The sequence below is a fragment of the Micromys minutus genome, assembly GCF_963924665.1.
Source record: "Micromys minutus genome assembly, chromosome: 28".
In the NCBI taxonomy this organism is placed as follows: Eukaryota; Metazoa; Chordata; class Mammalia; order Rodentia; family Muridae; genus Micromys; species Micromys minutus.
This window is the reverse complement of record NC_137963.1, coordinates 23,225,511-23,236,067: the sequence shown is the minus strand read 5'-3', so window position 1 is coordinate 23,236,067 and position 10,557 is coordinate 23,225,511.

Here is a 10,557-nt window from a genome sequence, read left to right as displayed (position 1 = left end):
GCTTCAGATGGGCCTAAGTCATCTCCTCCTGAACCAAGGGAGAGCCCAGAGCACCACGGAGGGAGCTAATATTCACTGAACACTTTCCATACGAAAGGAGACCAGTGGTCAAGGAAATAAAATAATTTCCCTAAGCTATTAAATCACAAACCAAAACAGGCTTTACCTAATATTCCACCTACAGACATATTTCTATTTTAGACATGATTTTAAAACAAACAAAAAAAAGTGCCTAAAAGTTAACAAATGGGAATGTTCACCACACTCAGATAGCATGCTCTTGGAGACAGCAGGGTCATCTGGTCACATTGTGCATGAAGTCAGAAAGCTGACAGGAAGTGAGGCCAGGCTATAAAAACTCAAGGCCTACCACTAGTGACTCACTTCCTCAAAAAAGGGGTTCACCTCTCGGGGTTCCACAGTCTTCTAAAATGATGCCAGCCATCTTCAGACCTATAAAGACATCCCAACCTCAACACTTGCAGAGACTCAGCCCTACTTCCTGGAGTCCTTGGCAGTAAAGTGCTGTGATGTCTTCTGTCACCCTGTATCTCAGGAATATGCTCAATCGCCACATACTCATTAAATATACATAATAAGTCAGCTGCCCGTATCAGCCAGAAAGTCCAGAGCTCTCTTAAGTCTCAAATCTATAAGTTCCCCTAGTGCCTTAGCTTTGTCCTGAAGAGCCACCGAAAGAACTGGCTGGCATTAGGCCACAAGTCAGATGGCACTTCTAACCGCCAAAGTGGCTTTCTCCTCTCAGACATACATTCTAAAACATGAAAAAGGAGAGATTAAAAACAAAGACACCCAAACCGATAGCTACTTGGAAGCGGAGCTGGGGTTGCAGGGGCTTAGCTGGGAGACTGCTTGCTAGCATACAGTACACTGAGGAACCCTAGCTGTGTTTGCTCATGCCTGTAATCCTGATACTGGGAGGTGGAGGCAGGAAGGCGAGCTCAGAGTGACCTTTGGTAATACAACAAAGTGAGGCAAGCTGGGAATATGTGAGACTGTGTCTCAAATAACTTAAAAAAGGGAAGCGGGGTGATGCGCCAACTTTGAGGGGCCAGAGAAAGATGCTGAGTCTGGTTGAGATCCCTGTCTAGAAAGGTCCAGAGGAAGAGGGACAGGAAGCTGTCTATCTAGGTAGCAGTTTGGTCCTTAGATATTCAAGTGTACCCAGGAACGCTATGTGTTGTCATGGGCTCCACATTTTGTGGATGGCCATCTGAGGTTTAAATATTCATTTCTTCCCTTCTCTCCCTGTCAGTCAATTAAGCCTCTTTCAGAGAGGAGTGGACCCGCCCGGCCCTGCTAGGCTGGAAACAATGCTGACTTCGGGAGAGAATGTGGTCTGCCTTGCTCTCAGCTCACCAAGCAACCTGTTGAGGAGCTTGTAATTACTGGCACCCTGTGCCACACGAGTGTTCTTGGGAGTTTTAATGATCGAAGTGAATGAACACGCTTCAACATTTTGAAACGTGCTTGAGAAAAATAATTACCTTAAAGTGTTTCATAAATTGTTGCTAGGAGACCACACCAAGATGGGCTTTTTTTTCCCCCCATGTACAACTTGAAGTTCAACTGGCAGGAAATTTTCACATTCAAAATGCAGATAAGCAAATGGAACGATTTAAAAAGAAAAAGTAGAAAGATAAAAAGACACTGGCTGCTAAAGAAAATCTATCCAAACAAAGCAGAGGAGGCAAAATAATGAGGTTGGTAGCTCCAGATTCACACGCCAGCTCTTATTGACTGACTACATTGGGTGATCCTTTGCATGGTGTGTGTGTGTGTGTGTGTGTGTGTGTGTGTGTGTGTCTGTCTGTCTGTCTGACTCTCTGCCTGTGTGTTTTTGTGTGTCTATGTATGTCTGTGTCTGCATATATGTCTGTTTGTCTGCCTGTGTGTGTCTATATGTGTGTGGGTGTGTGTCTGTCTGTCTGTCTGACTCTCTGCCTGTGTGTTTTGTGTGTCTATGTATGTCTGTGTCTGTCTATCTGCCTGTGTGTGTCTATGTGTGTGTGTCTGTCTGTGTGTGTGTGTTTCTGTGTGTCTATGCCTGTTTCTGCATATACATCTTCTGCCTGTATGTCTGTGTCTGTCTGCCTACCTGTGTGAGTGTGTGTTTCTGTGTGTCTATCTGCCTGTGTGTGTATATATGTGTCTGTATATGTCCATGTGTGTACTTGTGTGTATCTGTGTGTCTGTGTGAATGTGTGTCTGTGTGTGTGTCTATATGGTGTATGTGTGTGTGCACATGTGTGTGTATCTGCCTACCTCCCTGTGTGAATGTGTGTGTGTGTATGCATGTGTGTGTGTGTGTGTGTGTGTGTTTCTTTCCTGACCAAACGCAGCTCAAGGAAGGAGGAGTTTATTTCAGCTTACAGTTCAAAACCCAGTACATAAAATGAGGGAAGTCAAGGTAGCAGAAGCTTGACAGAGTTGATCACATCCCATCCGCAACCAGGAAGAAGAGAGCAATAAGCTCTTGCTCCGTTTCTCCTCTTCTTCAGTCTGTGCTCTGCCCATGGACTGGTGCCTTGCACACTGGGCAGGCCTAGAGATTCCTCACAGTTTTGTCTCATCCTCTAGGCGACTGGATCTGCCCGGCCTGTCTCAGTGGCCTTGAGCTCACAGATCCACCGAGGCTGAGTGGCCGGTGAGGCCCAAGACTCTGCCTATCTGCCTCCCCAGCACTGTGGGTACAGTGGGCGTCGCTTGCCTTTCTGCATGGTTCTGGGGCCTGAACTAGGCTCCGCATGCTTGCTTTAGGGACTGAACGGTCTCCCCCATTTCCTATTTTCACTTTCTTCTGTTTCCCATCTGGAAATGGGGGTATCAACAGCTTGCCAACAATAAAGATATAGAACAAGAGGGTGTGCTTCAGTTATTTAATTATGCACACACATTTGTTCCAACACGTGCATTGTCTGCCTACCCAGCCTTTCCCGGCAGCTCCTGGCTGTAGAAACTTTCATTGGTAAATGAGTCTCATAAAGCTCCAGTGAGCACTGAAGGGAAAGTGATCAAGTTGCCGGACTGGAAAGTCCACCATGGGTGGGTCCTGCGGTGAATGCCCTGAAGAGCAGGTTAGAACACACCCTAAATGCCCCACTAAGTCTTGGGAAATTGTGATATTTACCTGTAACATGCTCCAGGGTTGACAGTTGATCCTGGGCTTTCTGAAGCCTCTAACATGCCCACAGTGTCTGGAATGGGGGTTGGGGAAGGACTCAGACAAAGATTCAGAGGACCACAGGCATGTCAGACAGGGAATTAGGATGGTCTTCTGTAGCTGTGTAAATATGAGAGTGATCCAAACAGCCATGGCAGACACAACGGATAAAATTTGCTGTTCTTGGGATTCAACAACAGCAAATGAACTACTGAAAAGATCTGAAGTAAAATAGAAACAGATACTCTGTAAATATTGCTGACTCTTAGGGGGTGCGCAGGAGAAGAAAACTAGTTCCCTCAAGTTGTTCTCTATGTTCCATACTGGCCTCCAACACACACAAAAAAATAAATAAATAAATAAAATGCAATTGAAAATTCCTAAACAGAGAAAAACAACCCTGGCTTCAATGATAAGTAACAACTTTTTTACACTTTCAATCAATAAAAATAGTTAAGGAATTTGGTCAGGGACTCCATATTTCTATAAGTAATATATGAATAAGCAAATTCTTGATATTTGGAAATGCTTTGTTGATCAATGTTTTAAGGAATCCCATCTGGAGTTTACTTACAATGGCTGGACATTAGACCTCAAGAGATAAATTATGAGAATGATTCATATTTATTTTTTAGATTTATTTATTTATTTTGTACATTTTGCAGAGGGGGTAGATTAGAGCCATGACACACATGTGTATAGGTCAGAGGACAACTTGCAATTGTCCTTCTTCTTCTACCATGTGGGTCTTGGGAATCAAATTCAGGCCATGAGGTCTGGCAGCAGATGCCTTACCCACTAAGAAATCTCACCAGCCCCCGGATCAGTACTTGGAAATCAAATTCCTAGAACCTTTGGCTCAGTGGTAGATCACTTGCCTCAGATACATGAAGACCTAGGCTTACTCTCTAGTACAGTTTTTTGTTTGTTTGTTTGTTTGTTTTGTTTTTTTTTTTTTTTTTTTTTTTTGTTTTTAAGGCTAGAGAGAGGGCTGGAGAAATGGCTCAGTGGTTAAGAGCACTGACTGTTCTTCCAGAGGTCCTGAGTTCAATTCCCAACAACCACATGGTGGCTCACAGCCATCTTCAATGAGATCTGATGCCCTCTTCTGGTGTGTCTGAAGATAGCTGTATATAATAAATAATTTTTTTTAAGTCTAGAGAGAAGAAAGAAAATTAATTCCCTGTCAGGACAAAACACTATTCACACTGCAAAGGAAGTAAGAGGTCACTTTTCCTGAGTCAAATATGTGGGTCCATGACCTGGGAGTACAATTTTAGGTTGTTCTGAATGACATGTTCCACAGTGGAAATACTTACAGGAGCTCTTGAAGTCACAGAACAAAGTTATAAAACCCATGCGTTGGTAGGGCAGCAGGAGGGTTACCAAGAAGTAAGAAAACCTCTGCTAGCAGCTTTTCATCCGAAGATGTCCGCAGTCCCAATGTTGGTGAAAGCCAATGACATGCCAAATCAATACATTCCAGAAGCTCTTACCTGAGCGTGGAAAAGATGTTAGGTCTGTAACAGACATTGGTCATAAATGGTCAGTAGAAGAGCTAAAGATAGCCCATGATAATTTTGGCTAGCTATCTGCAATGTTCCAACTCTCTACTTCAGGAAGTTCTAAATGCTTAATCCATCTGCAGAATTTCCAAAAGACTTCAGATCACAGGGCTCTGATTAAGTCAGAAAGGAAATAGTCCGGCTGGCTTTCTACTTCACTGATTGTCCCTCTCCCATCTGACAGCTGTTCATCATCTGTGTCACCAGTAAGACAGGCAGGGCTCTGACTTGGCACTCTTGACCATGACCATGAAGAAGAACACTTTTCTCAGAATGTCTCCCCCCACCAGGCTGGGAAGACTTTAACATCACCATGATGTCCTCCATAAGATGTTTTCCTCAGTTAACTCACTTCACTACCCCTTTAAAGACTCCATCTCCAGACAAGTTTGAGTCCTAGGCTCTTAAAAAAATCTGGACTTTAATGTATGAATTTGGAAATAACACAATTTGGTCTAACTCAACCTTGTCACTTGATTACAGAAGAATGCTTCTCGTTCTGTTTCCTAAGCAGCTGACCACCAGGGCAGTGCCTGGATGATCCCAGGAGATATGAAACTCATGCTCTGAGCTATAGCAATATGCCAAGCCCAGCCGCCTGTGCAGTTACTGGCAGTGGGAAGCTCAGCTAAGGAGCTCCCTAGCACCCTAGTTCAAAGTTGGAAGAAAGACCTTGGCAGGATGTGTGGTAGAAAAGTGACTTTTCTGTACACATCTGGGTCCTATTGGGCTCATAGTATGATGTTTTCAGAGAGATTTCTGTTACTGCTTTCCTTCTCTGTGGTTTTGTTTTGTTTTGTTTCAAGACAGGGTTTTTCTGAGTAGCCCTGGCTCTCTTCGAGCTAGCTGTGTAGACCAGGCTAGCTTCTAACTTCCATTTCCCTCCCTCTACGTCCAGAGTGTTGTAATTAAGCTATTTCCTATGTTTTCTGATTCTGTTTTTGTTCTCCCCATCCCCCAAATGTAGAAATATCTTTCCTAAAGCCAAAGCAATTTCCTTGTGTGTTCTCATGTTTCTGTTTTCCTTTTACATCTTTACCTAAGGCTACCTGGAAGGCTGCACCAGCACTCACAGTCCCCATTCATCTCTCCTCCATTTCCTTCTCCTAATTTTGAAATCCACTAGTCATTTTTTGTGTGGTGTGCATGTGTGTGAATGCGTTTGTGTGTGTGTGTGTGTGTGTGTGTGTGTGTGTGTGTGGTGTGCATGTGTGTGTATGAGTGTGTGTGTGTGTGTGTGTGTGTGGTGTGCATGTGTGTGTATGCGTGTGTGTGTGTGTGTGTGTGTGTGTGTGTGTGTGTGTTTAAATCCACCTAGTTGTTTTTACTCTATATCATGTTTTGCTGGCTTCTTCTTAAAGTGCTATTTGCTGATACAGTAGTCAGAAGAAGCTGGCTCATGGTAGTAACAAATTAACTCCCAAATTTCAATGACATAACACAACAAAAATTCATTTCTCACTCACGCAAAACCAGTTCTCTGGGACTTCCATGATCTCGAGACTCTTGCCCAGGCTGGTTCTGCCTTAGTGGCCGTAACAGAGCTGAAGTCTCCCACTGCCAGTTCTTAGCAGCTTCTGCCCAGAAGGGACACCTGTCATCTGTCATTTCCACGCATACCCATTGGGCAGAATCAGTCCCATGTGCCACTTAACTCCAAGTGGCTGAGAAATGTGGATGAACATCTAAATGTACCTCCAAGAGTGTTGTTACACTGGTCCATTACAATGGCATCTCTCTCCCAGTGGAACTAACTGCCCTCCAGAGCAACTTTGTCCATGTCTTCTCACAGATATTAGCATTGACCTTGGCTTTATCATCATCCTTCCTCTTGTCTTGTGCCTGTGAGATCATAACCTCCATGATGTCTTCAAAGACCATCTGTATGCTCATTTCCTTCAACCCGTGTTCTCCCTGTTAGAGTCTCTGATCCACTCAAACATACTCTTCTATGGGCTGCTTCCAGACGATGCATAGACTGTTGACATGCATAAACAAGAGTCTCCCTAACTCCTCTCCAAACAAACCCGCTCCTCCAACTGTACTTCCTCTCTCTGCTCCAAGTACCAAGTAACACAACAAAGGGTCTTCCCCGCTAACTCTTCTTCCACCCACCTTGAAGTCACAAAGCCCAGGGGACCCCACTTTATCAACGTCTATAGATAAGGCCATGTCTCCTTGCCCAGGTTATCCCCATGTCCTCCTTCAGGCTCTCACTACTTTCATTCGATTTCAGGATTATCTCCTCCTCTTCCTCATTTTTCTCCTCTTCTTTCCTCTCCGTGTGTGTATGTGTGAGCGAGTGTATGTGTGAGTGAGTGTGTGTGTGTGTGTGTGTGTGTGTGTGTGTATGATTGTGGCTGTTTGTATGTGTGTGTGTATTGTGTGTATGGCTTACTCTTTCTTTCTCCAATTGTTAATTCCATAGTAAGTTTAGAAATTCACCAGATTGCTTCTACGGTCTCAGACAGCTCAAAAACATGTTAATCATGCAGATATAAAACTACAGATCTTCCCAAACGATGTTAATCTAGTACCAACAGAGACCAGAGTTGGAAACAGATATGACACGGAGAAGTGAATGCTTTGAGAGCTCAAAGAGGGTGCCACATAAGTTGGGGAAGTCTTTTTTTAATTGATGTTTACAGTGTGTGTGGGGTTGTGTGGAGTGTATACCACACAGCACAAGTGTGATCAGAAGACAGTTTGGGGGAGTTCATTCTCCCCTTCACCTTCACCCCCTAAGACATGTCTCCCCTTGTTTCTGCTGTGTTGTGCACTACAGGCTAGCTGGCCTGCTCCTTCCTCCAGTTTATTCCTTGTCTTTACCTTCCATGTTAAGTGTGCTGGCATTACGGACGCATGCTGCAGCATCTGGTTTTCCATCTGTTACAGAGATCAAACTGAGGCCATCAGACTTGCCCAGCAAGTTCTACCTGCTGAACCATCTTCCCAGCCCTCAGGGAGGTCTTCAAATCAGAAAACAGTTTCCAGAATTTTCAGCATCTTTAAATTACCCCAGTTTCCCAGTCCCTTAGAGCGAGGTCCAGACTCCTCAAGTAGCTAACATTTGCTCTCCTCTGATGCTTACTCCTCTGCCCAGGAGGCTTCCCTAACACATCTTTGCAACTGCTTGCATCTTCTCAAGTACATAGCAGGTACCACTCCTCCACTTCCCCAGCTGAAGTTTGGTTACTGTTTTCTAACATTCTCGGCCTCAGAGTGAGTGGCAGCATCTTCGTCCCCCTGGAATTCCCAGAACTGGGCTAGGCACATCGTGAACTCCGAGAAACAGTCAACCCTCCTGATTCTGCCCGCTCAAATCCCACAACACAGAAAAACACTCTGGATGCTGGTTATTTGCTTGGGCTTTGAACAATCCTTGTAGCTCTGTTGAATATGGGAGGAGCAGAGAGAGGCAATGAAAGGTCCAGGAAAGAAGAGAGAGAGAGAGAGAGAGAGAGAGAGAGAGAGAGAGAGAGAGAGAGAGAGAGAGAGAGCAGTGTACAGTTTTAGTTCAGAAAGCAAACTCAATCTCTTCACCAATATCCACAAGACGCTCTCTCTGTAAATGTTCACTCACACGTTCATTGCATCAGCGTATGTTGTCAGTGCCGTAGCTTCGCTATAGAGGGTTACGCTGAGCAACGGTCATGATTCTGCCACAGCGTGTGGTTGGTGTCTCCCCCTTCCATCCTCTGCCTTCCTGCCTCCAGGAGCCATCGAATTCCTCTCCTCCCTCATGCACAGCAATTTAGCAGACATACTGTCATGATAGAGAAGGCCTTTGGGACTTCACCTTTCACCCCAAGTGTCATTTTAAAGTATTTCATCTAACGAAATAGAGCGCCCGTGCTCAGAGGGTTCTGGTGACCAACACTTTCTCTACCTCATTTCTTGCAGGTCCTTGAAGTCTTGTCACTTGACTGTGGATAAATCTTGTACCTCAAGCCCCTAACAATCTGTGGATGGTGAGAGCATAAGGCTTCCTCACAGGAAGCCATTCCCTAGCTGAGCATCTATCCATCAACTCACTGCATAACCACAAGGACCAGGACAGTGTCTAACACACGTAAAGAACTATAGATTGCTATTTGTAGAATACTGAAGAGTTTGAACACAATCAGCATATCTCACCAGACAAAGAAAAGGGTGATAGGCAGCACTTGGGAAAAGGCTCATTGGGTCAGAGGTCAGAGGTGAAAGGTGAGTACCTGGAGGAATAAAGGCAGTTTGCTATTTCTAGACTTGCTTTTATTTCTCCACGAAGTGACATCTTCATTACATGTCCCCTTTGTATGTTCTCACTTCAGCCTCTGTTTTGTGTCCCCTCCTAGTATTCATGCATAGAAACTTGGTCTCCAATGTGGTGGCATTGATTGGTAGGATGAGACCTGGAAAGATACTCTAGTGGGTAAAAACATCCACCCAGCAAGCCAAGGAACCCGAGCTCAGTCTCTGAGTTTATGTGCAAAAAAGCCACATTCAGCAGTGTGCATTTGTAATCCCAGTAGTCCTAAGAAAAGATGGAAGACAGATGGGAGAATTGCCCGAAAGCCCACAAGCCAGCTAGTCTGCAGTATACAGAACAGTAGAAATAGACTCGGCCTTAGCAAGGTGAAAGGTAAACTGGACTTCCCAAAGTCATCCTCTAACCTCCATATGCACAGTGCCACATCTATACCCACCTGTATGAATACATGTGCACACATTCTGGTACACACACACACACATCATCATCATCATCATCATCATGGGTCATGTTAATACTTTGGGTATTTGGGAGGTATAGGTCATGAGAGGTTTGTGGTCATAAATATGAATAATGTCTTTGTAAGAGTGTTTTGAGTGCTGAGGATACACCTAAAATGATAGTGATTGTCTAACATACACAAAGCTCTGCGTTTGATTCTCCAGCACCACAGAAAATCAGGCCTGGTGATGCACGTCCTCCATCCCTGAATTCAGGAGATTGAGCAAGCGGAAAGAAGCTCAAGATCATCCTCAGATACATAAAGGTCAAAGCCAGCCTGAGCCAGGTGAGACCCTGACTCACCAGAAAATGAGGAGGGCTTTGGGGAGCTTGCTTGATCCTTCCGCATTTAAGCACTCAGCAGCAAGTAGGCACCATTTAAGAAGTATCTTTAAGAAGAGCCAGGGAGATGACTCAGTGAGCAAAAGATGCTTGCTGCCAAGCCTGAAAATCTGAATTTGACCCCTTGAGCCCATATGGGGGAACACAGAAAATTGAATCTGAAATTTACACACACACACACACACACACAATTTATGTTTTTTTAAAAAAAGAAAAACCCTTAAAGAAGTAGAGGCCTTTACCAGACCATGTATCTTCTAGCCTTTATCTTGAACTTCCCACCTCTAGAACCCTGTGCAAAAGACTTGGGTTGTTTATAGATCACCCAGCTGAGGTAGCGTGCTGCTACACCTGCTTATTTCTGGTGGTTCTGTGTAAAGGTGAGCCTGTAGTGCTTTCGTGGGACAATTGAGATATTCCAAACTTCCAGAAGCTGAGGTGGCCACTCAGCTACCCCCGTTTCCTAGGATAAATATCAGTGGTGTCCGGGGCTTAAAAGTAGGTTGGGGGACAAATTTGGTGTGCTATATATAACTTCTATATCAGGTGGGTTCCTCACAAAAATCAGCCAAAGCTACAAAAGCTTCCTAGCTACATGGAACCATTAGAGTCCCATGTCTGGCTCTGGAGGCATTGGAGAAGGTGAAGGCGTGTTCTGTACCTTGGACACTATAAGTGACAGACAAAAGCATTATAAAATGTCTGAAGGGTGG